The sequence below is a fragment of the Thunnus thynnus genome, chromosome 9 (genome assembly GCF_963924715.1).
Source record: "Thunnus thynnus chromosome 9, fThuThy2.1, whole genome shotgun sequence".
Lineage (NCBI taxonomy): Eukaryota > Metazoa > Chordata > Actinopteri > Scombriformes > Scombridae > Thunnus > Thunnus thynnus.
In genome coordinates this window covers 13,082,233-13,097,091 of record NC_089525.1, presented here as the reverse complement: position 1 = coordinate 13,097,091, position 14,859 = coordinate 13,082,233, and the positions used below count along the sequence as shown (strand labels likewise).

Here is a 14,859-nt window from a genome sequence, read left to right as displayed (position 1 = left end):
GGCCTGATGAAAACCTTACGGATCTATGAAAACTCCACGGACAGAGCGAGAAAAAGAAGTGATAATAAGATTTACAATCATTTTGATGCTGCAAAAACCTCCGTATGGACTGCGCCCTTATGATATATCTTATCAGAGTTACCATCTTCCGCTGACATATTTCGATTCCCTCACATACTGTACCTTCAGTCGAAACACTCACAACAGGAACTATCCATGTACATTTCCCTCCGTGTCTGTGTAATCGGCTATACGATGTCTGAGTTGGACGGTGAGTCTCTCTTGGGTACATCAGAGCTCGTGTTAACACACCATCCTCTCCCAGCTGCTCTCCAGGGCCTAAGCCCTGCTGAATGATGGGTAATCGAGAGTCGCGGGAGAAGATCAAAGGCAAGCAATCCCTGAAGTCCCCATGGTGGACTCAGTGTCCATCAAACCTATGAACATGCATGCAAGGTGACAGCTGGGAGACATGCGTGGAAACCACAACCTTCCCCCCCCCCCCCACACACTCACACACTCCTTCTCTTTAGTGGTAACACTGCCGAACATTTCACAAGCAATAAATGTGTTGGTGGTAAATGCTCGCAAGCCTCCAGTGATGGTCCTTGTTTCCAACATCTATTTCATGGTCTATGCCTCCATATAATGATGAGTACTCTGTGTTTAAGTCCTAAGGGGGAAAAGGAAATAGTTTTGATATCAGCAATGTAAAACAAAATAAATAAAAAAAGATAAAATCTGTGTGTTTTTTTGACTTAGGTCAGAACAGTGATGCTCACTTTAAATAAACACAGATTAGAAAGCAGCTGCTCTGGGCTCATTAGCAGTTTATGGTATGTATATGAACAAAGAGCATGAGTCTGCTGATCCCTATTTTCTCTCTTTGTGTGAATCAGAGACTATAGAGGGCACAACCTCCTGCCCCACCCCCAACAGCACACCCGCCTCGCCCCGAGTGCCTGTTGGCAGCAACAAAGAGGGTGGGCAGGGGAAAGGCCAGGCCTGATCATCGTTAGGAGAGAGGCAGTGGCACAGGAAGCAAAGCAGGAGACAAATGGATCAACAGATGGTCTCCTTCAGACGCATCCCTGAGGATGACAGAGCGGCAGGGCACATGCGGAGAGAGAGAGTGAAAGAGACAGGCAGAGGAACAGAGACAGACAGAGAGAGAGAGAGAGAGGGGAAGAGAGGAATTGAAGAGCTTTTCCTTTTCTTTTTCCTCACGCGGCTCCTACTTGTGTTCCGTCATAACTAAAGGACAACAGCTTTTACAAGCCTCTCTCGGGTGCCGGGGAGAGAGGAGACGCGACTCTCTCGGAATAACCCTCATTTGCAAAATGGTTCACACTTCACCAAGTGTATGTCAGATGGGTTACGAAATGTCAGGAGACCGGCATGTAAAAGGGATTCTGTGCAACTGTTAGCCTAATTGAAAAGATATAGTAAACATTATCCATTTGGCATTGTAATATGAGGCATTACTAAATAACAAATGTAAACCATTAGAATTGAATACCCAGCTGGTGGAATAAAACGCCGTTCAATGCCCTATTCTGTGGTGACTTTTTGTTTAGCTGAGCTTATTCCTCTGCATCTATAAATGAAACTGGTCATTAAAATGTAGAGGTGGAATCCAATATCTTAGACAACAAGACAGGCTGCAGGCACCATTTAAAAATACATCTAATATAGCTGCTGGTTATGTTTTAATTGGAAAGGTGACAGAAAGTATTTTCTTTGGAAAGCAATTAAGATAGCAAAGTAATTGTTTTTAGGCATGGCTATTTCTATTTTTACATTTATAGCAGGCCATTGTCTTTATTTCGTGCTTTATAGATGTTTGGTCTGTTTCGTTTTATGGCTGTTTCTTTATGTCCATCACCTATGAATCACCTCCAGACTTTCACTCTACTTTGCTAGAATATTAAAGTACAGAATAATTTACATACTATTACCCTAACGCACAATCTGATTACTTAAATAATGATACATAATATCTTATCCAAATTTCCGAACCTCCTTACTCACCAGGGATTGCATTATAGATTTCTAGATCCAGCAGATGATCCCTGTCTGATCAGCACTGCGTGGGCTTTGGCTGCACATGAACCGCGATGTGCAGTGCTCACAGCTCACACCTACACAGGACCTTGGGATTCTGCAGTTCAGTGCTTCTGAACTATTTGGTCAGGCTGGTTATGTGCTTGACTGCACTACTCAACCTAACACTCAGTTGAGACTTTTAATACACACTCGGTGCTGCTTTACAATAAACATTTAATTATAAACTGTATCATATAATATATAATTGTTAGCTGTCTGAATTCAAATGAATATGCAAACTCTTCTTTTTTAGCCAATTAATTTCGGCACAAAGAGTATACACAGTTACAGTGTCCCAGTCAAGTTAATTCAACAAACTAAATAATCATTAGATAACAAATAGTTCTAGTTAATCTGATACTTTGAAAGTAAAGTGCTCACAAATGAATTCATACTCATTTAATTTTCTCAGTGACATTATGAAGCGTGCCTGTTGTGTGTTCTGTAGATGAAACTTGGGATGCTTTTTCAACAGTCTCAATAACTGAAGCCCAAGCCTTATACCTACAGGAATGTCCTATATGGTTTGCCAAAGGCTTTTTTATCTTACAAAACAAGACACTGTTTTGTATATCAAGCTCAAATGGTTCAGTGGAAAATGTTTTATTTTCACAAACGAAAGAGGAACACAGAGGAAAAGAAAATGCCCTGAAGTTGAACTGCACTGGAGAAAAGGAATCATGTAACTGAACTTCATTCAAGTCAACCCTCTTAAATCATGCATGCCAAATTCAAAATTCATTCAATAAGATCTGCTCGGAAAACTAGTCATACATGCATCACTTGCAAAAGGTCATCAACAAATAACATATCAAATCGTCTCAAAAACAAAGATTTCCAAATATGGAGTCTAACCTGTCTACACATGTCAGCTGGATTAGACATGAAATTTGCATGAGAGTTTCTCATTCACAGCAAACAATGAGTTATTAACAGTTATTCTCTGCTCCCTCTCTGCATGTTAGAACTGTAATTTGTCCTGACTGATTACATGATGTGTTTTTTGTATCATGTCTCAAAGCTCTTCTTCCTTGACAGTGATGTGGTGCACGTCCGCTGTATGGAGAACTGGTATTTTCTCCTTGTGGCAGCACAGTCAGAGATTCAGCCCTGATCTCAGCCGGAGTGGCAGTGGCAACCGTGGACTGGTTGCAGCCAGGTCAGGTCACACCTGTCACCTTGCATCGTCCTTGTCGGAGAAAACATTGTGTGTATGTAGTACTGCTCCCCCTGCGAGGAACTCAGCCGCCCTTGTCACCTTAACATGACCAGAGGGTCAGTTAATGTATACAGCATGACAGTGTCCCCTTCCCGCGGTGTGTGAGCTTCAGCCATTGTGCCGGAAGCAATACATGAGCAGCAGACACTGATGTTCAAAGACCAGGAGATCACTGCTCAAATCCTCTCCATTTCCACATATTTGCACACACCGGCCACAATCATTGCATCACCTGAATATCAGCAAAACTGTTCATTTGTCTGAAAAGCTAGCGCCAAGCGTGATGCCACATAATGCATTTTGTGGCTTGATCGTCTTTTATCAATAAGCGTGCACCACTATCTCAGCGAGCGTCTCCGTTTCCTCCTGAGCCGCGGCAGTGATTTCCTTTAGCCATGCCTCTCAGCATTGATATTGCTCTATTGATTATGATTTAAATGTCTGTTTCCTATATGGTGGGCTATAACTCACAGTGTAGCGGAAAGAGGCGATGATAATGATCGCTCCGACCCCAGACATCTCTCTTAGCCTGGTCTCCCAGATAATGGAATGTGTGTAAAGTAATGGCGGAGGGTGAGAAGGGGGTGAGGAAGGGTGAGGGGGAGGGCAAAAGCTTGTTATTGAGCTGAAGAGTGAGCTTTCACAGGGACAGATGGAGGGAACGGATAGGGAGGAGTGGAGGAGAAGAGAGGAGGAGGATGGGAATAACAGCGGTGACGTAATGGAGGGAAAGTTTTGGGGCTTTCTGCTGGATTCATTCTTGCTTTTTACTTCGCCTTTTCCCTGTTTCTTTCTCCCTCTCATCCTCTCCCTCATTGGGGGTGCCGGTTAACAAGGTCGTCTGTGTCCAGACTCTCCTTTGGTACTCCCCCCCGTCTCCCTCCTGCCCTCTCCCTCTATCTTTTCTCCCTCTTCTCTTCTCTGGGGAAATAAAGGCCCACACAGTCACAGCCTTGACAGCCTCCCCTAAGAATCCCCCACTACAAAAGAGCTCCAACTTCCCCCCAGCCAGGCCCTGGCTGAATAGGAGCCTCTGGGGTGTGGATGAGAAGCAGAGGAGGGAAGGGGCCACCCTCCACACAGCCACATAAAGGGCCTGTGTGTCAGGCTGACGATGAGCAAGGGACATACCCAGTGGTCCATCCTCCACGCACAGAGTCATTCCCACAAGATTTTTCATTCTCTCTTTTTGGGTGGTGGAAGATTTCAGCATGCCGACATGACTAAAAAAAAAAGACTGTGTGAAGGGAAGGGGGCAGGAGGGGGGCGTGGGCCTGAATGAAGGTGACTGCCACTTGGATCAGTGTACACCTCCTGTTTACAGCTCGCTGCCCAATAGCATGGCTGGAGCACAGTCTGATCTGAGAGCAGGAGAGGGAGAGAGAGATAGAGAAACAGAGAGAGAGAGAGCGAGAGAGGGGGACAGAAGGGCAGCCAAGCACAAGAGAGCCTCTTTATGGCATCCTGAACACTGAAGACCATTTACCCAACACCACATCCTTGTTTCCGGTGGAAGAGAAAATAAAGAGTCGTGGGGAAAAAAAAGCCATACTTTTTGATTGTCACCCGTACAAATTACTAGTTCCATATGAATGAATATAACATGATAGTGGAATCAAACTGGAAAATGGTGAAAAGGATTTATGTATGAGCCCCTGATTCCTGCTGGCCTCATCACGAATCAATAATTAAAGAAAATATCATACCGCCTTGAATGGCAACAAAGTCATGTGATGTTTCAGGGGCCTGCCCCTTGACACTGGATGAGTTCAAACCGAATGATAACACGCTCACTAAACAGCAGGTCTTTGCTGAAAATGTGAAGCGACCAAACAGAAACCTAAATGCCTGCATTCAAATGTTAGCCTCAATTGCACAAAATGACACAGATAGATGCAGGGTGTGCAGCAGGAGCCAACACTGCAACTACACTCTGCACTGAAAGGTAGTTGGATCGCCTCATGCATGATGCTGGAGATAGATCAACATGCATACTGTGCTGCTGTATACAGACTGAGCCACTCGAATGGAAAATGTGGTTTGTGTGCAACAAAGCACTGAGAAAAAAACAAACAAACAATAAAATGTCAAGAGGGACAATCTGTGCCGCACAAAACACCAAAGCTCATCTGACACGTATCTGAGCCCCTAAAACCCAGATCTCTTACAGACAGACAAGGGCTTGTTACAGCAGACAGGGATGAAAAACAGATACTGTAAGTCAGAGCTGGTGGTGCACGTGGCAGCTGTTGGTCGTCCTGCATGTGACTTTGGGGCCGCTTAATCTGATTGTGTGATGTGTCCCGGTGGTCAGGCGACACTATTCAAGGGCTCTGGTGAACAGCAGTCCTGGCAGCAACTACAAATGAGCAGTTTGCATATGTATGACCCCTGGCATCGGAACGCCACTCAATCAATCACACATCGGCTATAGCGGCTGTCGGCTTTCAGTTTTGTCGCCCTTCTTTGCTTCTCTCCCGCCCACCCTTCACCAGCCCTCCCTGTGCTCTGTTTCTCTGTCATGTTTCCTGTCTTCCTCTGCTCTCAGTGTCATTCTCTATTCTCCATCTATGCCTCGGTCTTTTTTCTACTACCTATCACCTTCTCTCTTTCCTGTATCTCTCAACATCTTTCCTTTTGGTGAATAGCGCAGACCGTGGCTCGTCAAAGACAGCGAAATGCTTTTACATTAAGTGAAGCTTTGCATCTCACAGCTGGTGCGGAGGCGGGTCTAGATGCTCCTACAGAGGGAGAGGGAGAGACTGGTGTTGGAGATTCACAACTGTGAGGTTAACCAGTGCTTTGGTTCCACTTGGAGGGACATGCGTCATAGGGAGAGATTTCAATAATTAGCTTTTACCTATGTCTGATGTTTAAAACAGTTCTTATATTCAAGATTCTTTTTTTGTATAAACAAAATAACACTGCATGTAGGGTGCTGTCTCTCACTTTTTGGCTGGTGGCTGCACATGTTCAAAGGGATGGTGTGAAAAATGACATCAAACCTGGGTGATGTAATTTGAGGGCGTGGTGAGAAAGTTTAGCACCACCCAGCTCTGGAAGCATGGGGCAGTGTGCAGTGATGCACTGTGATACCACAGAGGAGATCAGAGCACGGCTTATCAAAGCACATCAGTGAAGCAGAGTAGGAGAGAAAGGTCATAATTTAGAGGATCTTCAAAGCCCAGTTCCACCTCTCCTCAGGTTGGAGTTGCTCTGATAGCTGACCGTAATGAGCTAAGTTTTGGTTGACCCTTCCTGATGAGAACTTGTGAAAATAAGCTCAGGCAGCCTGTTCTACAGCTTTTATTCCTGATACCGTTCATTTGTAAAACCCTGCCAACTTTAGTTGTAAATCAATGGCAGCAATTTAAATGAACATCTGTTTTCCGGAGGTTTAGCACTGTGGTGTGTGCTGTATGAGTGATGTTTTATTTGTCTTCGGAAGGGTATAATATTTTTGGCTACAAAAAGTAGTGCTGCTGCCAGTGGGGTTGTGTTCTGATTTGGAACCTGCTCCAAATTTACAAGAAGCAAGGATTTGTTAAGAAACATGCTTTTTGATTCGGCTTATCATATGCTGAAAATAAAGTTTGGATCTGCTTTCAATTACATCTGCAGTTAATCATGTGTCCGTGTACCTGTACAGTGTTTACAATACAGCGCATCCTTTTCCAATCTTTTTTTCCAATTGTCAACAAATCCCATGAAAAGACTAAAACCAACAATGAGTTGATCCTACTAACAATTATTCCTTCCTTCATTACGATGAACATGTGCACTGTAGTTTAATTTGAATCTGTCCCAAATATACCATCCTGCTGCTCTAAATACCTGCTAGCATGTCAAATCCACAGCTGAAAATAGTCCCTACAAATACACCATTTACTCCTGTTTTAGTAATGTTTACTAAAAACTACAGTGCCCTGCTGTTTTATAAAATTACTTAGACTTTTTAAAAAAAAAGTAAAACGATATATTCAATTATGATATATTCAATAGGAATAAACAGGCTTGGGTTTTGTGCCACAGACAGGTTAGGGAAGACTGAAAATATTGTGAGACAAACAATTCATTGTTGGTTTAGTAAATTTTATGGCATATGAGACAGTAACAAAAATATAGAATATTGCTATAGCTAGGATTTTTTTTATCCTCCAGAGTCACCTAATGTTTGCATGCTAGCACATACATGAGAGATAAAGGTGTTTTTTTCTTTTAAAATATTTTGGTTTACTTACCTAAATGATATAACAATAATATGAGAATTTGAACTAGCTTTTCATGAGAACTGAAATCAGTACACAGACTCAAAAAAATCTTTACAACATCCAAATCCAGCAAAGAGCAAGGACAGTTTATAATTGGAACAATTAGGAAGTTTATGTGTGTGACTGGTTGGGTGCTGGGCTCCAGCCATGTGCGCATGGGAGAGTAAATGGGAGTGCCATGGCAGTGAGTGCGGGTGAGTGCGCAGCCACTGTGTGCATAAGTGAAGAGGAGGGCTTCCAACACAGTGTGTGTGAGTATTTGTTTGTTTGTGGGTGTGCATGTGTGGAGCAGCGGCAGTGTGCGAGCACTCAGAGGGGGGGAGTGTATGCGGTGCGGTGAGGGAGGTATGGATATTAATCACCAGGAGGAGCATGGTTCTGTGGCGCCGGGCGGAGATGGATGGGGTGTGAGTGCAGTGATGTCACCCTGACAAATGGACCGGCCATGTTGGCTGAGACTCGCACATCGCCTCTCATTTCAATTAGTTCCTCACACAGCAACCCACCTAACCCACAATCTGCAGGTTACACACACACAAACACATACACTTTGGCCACAAACACACCCCCTCTGGTGTCCTAACCCATTGCACAGCCCTCTAACAAGATGCACTGATCTGTAAGAATACAGTGTAGCTCCTTTAATTAATCTAACTCAATTATGACAGCACTTTTGCTTTCAATCCCAGCAGCCAGTCACTCATTACCATTCATATTATCAGCCAAGCACACTGACTAGGTCTACGGCCAGCACACTAGCCAGTGGGAACTGGCAGAGAGTCTAGGTGTGTTTACGAACTAAAGACTGGGCACTGCCCGTGTGTTTTCCCACAATATCAATTTGATGAAGTGCTGGAACGACGGCAATGTGAGCAGTCGTTTGGGCCAATGGTAATAGCATGCATTTACTCTCTGATGTGGAAAAGGGTACAAGATCTGCACCAGCCATCACGGTGAGCAGCAGTTCTGACAAACTGAGTTCAGGTATAAAAGGCCTAACCACCTCGCTAACTGTTTATAGCCTTGTTCTTAACAGCCTGACACCACTAACTAATGGAGCCAGGGCTCACTTTAAAGTGTCTGTCACCTATGAACGAAGTGTTAAGCCCTGTTTTCAAAGGTCTGATGCTAACTGGAGGCAGTAAGCCTTGTTTCATACTCCTGCCTGTCTTCTGTGAACTTTGACACTGGAGGACTTCACTCTTCTGTGGACTTTCCTCCAAGCCCTCTATGTTAAAGTACCTCTCAATCACCATCTGCACCTTCTCATTTTCTGCTTCCTCCCTCTTTCTTCTCCAGCTGATCTCTGTCTCTTTCTGCTGCGATCTTTGTCTTCTTCACACCAGGAGGATAGTGCAAGAGGATCACTTTGGTATAAGCTAGGGTAGGCTGGGCCATGTGAGGCTGAACTGGGCTACACAGTGCACAATAGAGCGCTAAGTTCAGGATTTGATCAGAGCCTCCTGGGGCTGCAGTTCCAGTTCCAGCTTAACATCAATGGTTGGTATCTCTTCATCTGCCTGCGAAAGCATCAGGAGGTTAATACCAACTCCATAGAGATGAGTGTGAGGGGGGAGGAACTTCATTGTGCCGCAGCTTTAATTAGACCCCTCCACATCTGCATTTAGCACATTAAAGCCACTTTAAAGGTTCCTCAAAATCTGACGCTTGAGAAAAACAATAAAGCACTATACTCAGTATCACACAGTAATGGTTAAGAGCTAAGCTTTATGATCACAGATGTTAGAGATAATTACCTTTCAATGCAGAATCCATTCTGTGGACTGTGACCTAAAGAGAATTTTATTTACTATCTTTCTATATAAAACAAGGAATCTCTGTCTGTCTGTGTGTCTGTCTGTCTGTATGTATGTTTGTCCTTTGAATATCTCGAAAACTGTTCATCCAATCTACTTCATACCTTGAAGATGTGTTGCTAGGGATCCAAGGAAGTGCAATGTTGAGTGTTATTTGGATGAGTGGTTCTCAAGAAATATATAAAAATACCTCATAAAAACAGTGATTTGTGTCTTCTTCTGCCTGTTGAGTCAACGAGTGGAAATATGGACAGCGCCACTCTGCCTTTGCAACCCACATTGTGGTAAGAGATGGGATTACATCCGCAGTGTTAATGACTTGAAAAGGTTTAAGAGACTTTTTAAAGCTCTACAATTGAACTGTGTACTGGGAATGAAACTTGGCATGTATGTTAAAGATTTAGTGCAAGATGTCTCAGACACATTCAGAAATAAATAAAAAATACCTCATAAACAACATTGCTTCTGCTTCTTCTTCTGTCCATGGAGTCAAGGAGCTAATATGGACAGCACCACTCTGTCATTTCAACCCACATTGTGGTTGGAGATAGGATTACATCCATAGTGATAAGAACTACCATAGAGAATGAATTGAAAAAGTGTTATGCTCTACCATTCCCATTCCTCATGTGGGAACTTTGTATGTATGTTCAAGACATAGTGCAGGATGTCTCAGGCATGTTTTGAACGGGCACTACAATTCATCCGGTCAACTTTAGCTCAGCTCAAAAATTTTAGTTTCGCGAAAGTCTGCATGTAAGGTGTTAAGGGAATATGGATACATTGTAGTGTCTACCAATATTTTGTATGTAAGGCATTTAGGGGGCATCAGTAAATTGTAGAGTCTACTGATAGCTTGCATGTGAGGTGTTTAGGGAGCATCAGTAAATTGTAGCATGTACCAATAGTCTGCATGAGAGGCATTTAGGGGAAGGGCACTGTTCTCTATAGGTATTGAGAAATCAGCACGTTCCCAACAGACACATTTTGAACAGCACTGCACTAATACAATCAAAAGAAGATATATGACCTACACTAAGGAAAGCAATCAAGGTGGATGACATGGGATTGTGAATCTGCAGTAATGTGGTTTAACAATGCTTGCCAACACTGAACATATCTGATATGTCGATATTGGCAGTTGCATGTATTTCTCCCTCATAGAAACTGAAACCGCAAGGTTTGTACATATGCAGAATTTATTACCTTCCACCTTGTGAGGGTGCTTGGCTTGCTTGGCTTCACATATTCCTTTGTTGATGAAACATGCCTGTTCTCTCACCCCAAGAACAGTGGGAAATGAAAAATGGATGAAAAGCTTTTGAAATAGTGTGTATGATTACCATAACACTTTTACAATAGAGGGAGTGTGCCTGTCATGTATTGTTGCATGTAACACAAAGGGCATGCACTATACAAAAGACACTTGTACCCATGTCCTACAAAGGATGACAATATTTGCTTTATTTTCTTCCTTTTCAATTGATATTGAAGTCCTGTTTCCAGTGAGGGTCTCCGTGTTCAAACAGCTGAAGTGATTCCTTTTTCATTTCACTTCGCCGTTCTTCCTTTTAATCTAGCAGCACTAAAGAACTAGGTTCCAGCAACAACAAAAAGGTTAGATCTCGCTTTCTGTTTCATCTCGGCCTCCTGCGATCCCCAGGGATGTCTCTCTGTGCTCGTCTGCACTGTTTGGTGATGGGAGATTTTGCCAGGGCTCTGTTTGTTTGGCTTTCTTCCCCCTCCTCATCGAGCTGAAATCTGCTTGACAGTTCGGCAGCATGGCTTAGGCCCCACAGGAGCTACCGTCAGATAAAATGTCACCGTGGCTTTGTTCCACATGCCCTATAGGCTGGCCAGATGCACTGTACACCTGAAAGCCCGAAGGCCAAAGCACACAGTGAGAGAGGGGTGAAAGAGGTGGTGTGGAGACAGAGCAGTATCCAGTCTTGTTAATTTTGCTGCCTCTGCCATTGTCACATTTTGTTAACTGCCTGCATTTTATCTTCATTGACAAAATCAGCTTTGATGGACAATTAGATTAGAGGTTTTAACCTTAGAGCTATATGATTAAACCACAAATAAGTCACAGAAAGATGTGATTCAGCTCACTATCGCTTAACATAACAGCTTCGGAGGCTCAAACTCTTGACATCTACAGTCAAACCTGATCCGTTTTCCTTTGAACGGCAGCAGCACCAGACCAAGCTCCCATCTCTGAGCCTCAAATGACTCTTCTCACTGTTTCCCTAACGGGGCTCAAGCGAAAAAGCCGACTGGTCCTCTCACAGCCGAGCACTAGGGCGGTTGCCACTGTCAGCTCCTGTTAAGTCAGCCCTCTCTGGTTCACGTTTCAGAGAGCACAAACACACTCATCCCAAAGGAGCTCATCCGCGCTCCTTCACTCACCCCCGACTCCCCTTATCCCCCCTCAATAAATTAATAAAAGAAGGAGCAGCTCTCGCAGGTAATTTGATTAAATACGACATCCCTGCTTTAAAGAGCGTGCTGACGAAGCAAAAAGAAGACGGGACGTTGTCGGAAGAAATTGTCACTGTACTTGTACATGACCCCCACCCCGGCAGCTCGGCTCTCCTCCCTCTCTATCAGCTGAGCATCATCACATACTCCATTTTCCAAGGACATCTCTGAGTGTTATTAGATGAAAAATGCTATATGCTCCAGATTACTGGGCTTGTCAGTCACCTAATTTGATGCAATCCCCACCAGATCTCTTCCCTTAATTGAGTTTCTTTTGCTTTATTTGATAGCAGACGTTTATGAGTTCATATGTCTGAACCACGGCTGCATGCCGCTTAAGCCTATAGGCTTATCTGGGGCACATGCTTATACTTTTCAAAACAGACGTAGTGTAAACAAAAACATGAGCTCAGACGTTTGTTATACACCGAGGACATAAATGAGCATAACCAATTTCTGCCAAATGTGCTGAGGGAATTGTATTAGCATTTTTAGAGAAAAAAAAAAACTTAATACAAAGATTCAAACACTAAATTTTCACATTTTAGTTAACATGGTTACTCGGTAATTGCAATATTGTTATCAGAGCAACTGAATCAGCGTGATAATTTATTTCACTGAATATACAGTATATATTCCCTTTTCCCCTGGAGAACAGTTCATCTCTTTCTGTGTTTATGTCATCCCTACTGTCTTCTCCTCCTCCCTCAGGCTTGAGAGGGCTGACTAGAGTTAGGAAGGATGTATCGAGCTACGACTTATGAATGAAATGACAAGGCATGTCAGTCAGAGGGGAAACCACTCATTATACAGATTGCTTTGTGGTGGTTCTGGGTAGTCAAGGCCAATGTCACCTCTCCTCAGTCTGGCCTCAGCCTTTACTGGCATCGCTGCCTGTCTCGCGGCCCCCACACGCCATATCCAAGCTGACACACTTTGTTGTTAACTCTGTATCCGTCAGAGTCAGTTTGCCTAGAGGTTACAAGGGTGGATTACTGACCCAACAACAATGCCAATAATGGGAGGAAAACAGACACGTTCTAATGGAAGCAAGGATTCTGAATCTTATTAGCTGGACATCTTGTTTCAGTCAATGCTCCAGTAGGCCCTCTGGCTCTATGATAGCATCAGCAGCAAACAGCTAGCAGGTGCAGAACAGAAATAAAGGCAATTGTGTTGATCGAATCATCCCTCGTTCTATCACCCTACATCTATTCCTTCACTTGAGCGTCCACTAACTGTCTGTGCAATGGATAATGCTCTCTAATGTCTATTAATGCTCTCTGCGGTGCTATCAAGACATATGCTGATGACAATACTTTCCTCTTGTCTCTGACAGGTTAACTACATTGCAACGGCTCCCACATTGGAAAACAGGTGGTTAACTGCTCTTCTTGTCTCTAGCTTAGGATAACTGGACCAGACTGTGTGCTGTGTTATTACTCGCTATTAGTAACATCCCTACCTGTAGCTGCTGCAAATCTTACAGCCTTTCTACCTGTGGCTGCCTGTGCACTGGTGGTAGGTTTTTACCATACTGAGCTCCTGTGTTGAGTCTTATCTCCCAGCCTGAGAATCCACGATTCTGTCCTCCGGATTGGCATGGGGAGCAGCTCTGAGTGGCAGGCTCCTGCTCTAATTAAACCAGCAGAAGCATTAGTCCCGCGTGTGAGCAGTTTTCATAATTACCCGCGCAATTCATTCATTATTTAAATTAACGAGGTAGCTCGGCGGCCAAACATACAGTGGATCGGAAGCCTAATTTGGGAAAATGCCATAAAGATATTGGATACCTGAGGTTTTCGCCCTAGCCACCTGTAAAGCTTCTGGATGATGAAGGATCAGAAATAATGACTGGATATTTGGTCTTATTAAGTTTGAAAGTGTCTGCTGGTGATGTAGGCAAACACAGAGAAGCACTCTTATTGCAATGTCTATTAAGTTCAAATGAAATGTAAGTATGACCTTTCTAAGCTGCTTAATTCAGCTAAATTGGCTCCAGAGGAGGCTAATTTAGCCTTTTACAAGATGGGGGGAAATGGGCAGAGCAGTAGTGCCACCAGCAAATGGCACTGGACCGTGACTTGTTTGCATGGAAAAATGTGTTAGCTTTCTATCTCAAAACTTTCCTTTTTCTTAAGAGCAACCCCCCCTCCCTCTCCCCCCCACAAACTATTTATTCACACCCAATTGCTGATATTACCATTATAATTTTGACCACAGTGGTATTGTTAGTAAATGTAAATGGGTGTTTACATTAAAATGCAAATGCAGTGAGTAAAAGCATGCAGTCAGCATTTTATAATCCTGCATGAAAAATGTAACCTTAGGATGTGCATGCATTTACATGCCAGAACTGGGATACCAAATCATACCAGGCTGTACTAAGAACCCAGCCTGCTCTGTAGCTGGGGAGATAATTGATACACAATTCATGTCTAAAATGATGGGGGTGGATGATCAAGTTAGACTGGTGTGATACAACTCTGTAAAATTATTGAGTCAGAAGATAATCTGTTTTGATGCAGCCCTTATACCACTTATGATAATTCATATTGCTCCATATTCTCACTCATACATAACAGCTGGAGCCACTGATCACAGGCACAGCTTGACTCATCCCGCCTATGCCCTTCCATATTTCATGAAGAAAAATAAAAAAGGTGAAACGCCCTCCATATATTGTTGTTGTCGGGGGAAAGCCTTTTGAATGCAGCTCTTGTGATTTTGACATTTCAGTCAAAGAATAATAGTTCCTTTATGAGTCAGGAAAAATAGTGATATGCAACTTTTTAAGCTGCGCGTCACGATTTTTTTGAGTTGAGTATCACGTATCACTTTTTAAGTTGCATATCACTATTTATCATGTTCCGACACTTTTAACAGTTCAACTAATATGATCTGTGTCACTGCTTTTCTGTCGCTCAGGAATCTATATCCATTTTAATCCCTGTCATGCATTGTT

The 14,859-nt window shown here is 43.3% G+C and overlaps 1 protein-coding gene across 2 annotated transcripts in view; it reads right to left on the bottom strand.

Moving 5' to 3' along the window:
• The window catches only part of nlgn3a (neuroligin 3a), a 114,770-nt gene that overhangs the window by 43,089 nt on the left and 56,822 nt on the right, over positions 1–14,859 (bottom strand). The window lies entirely within an intron of this gene.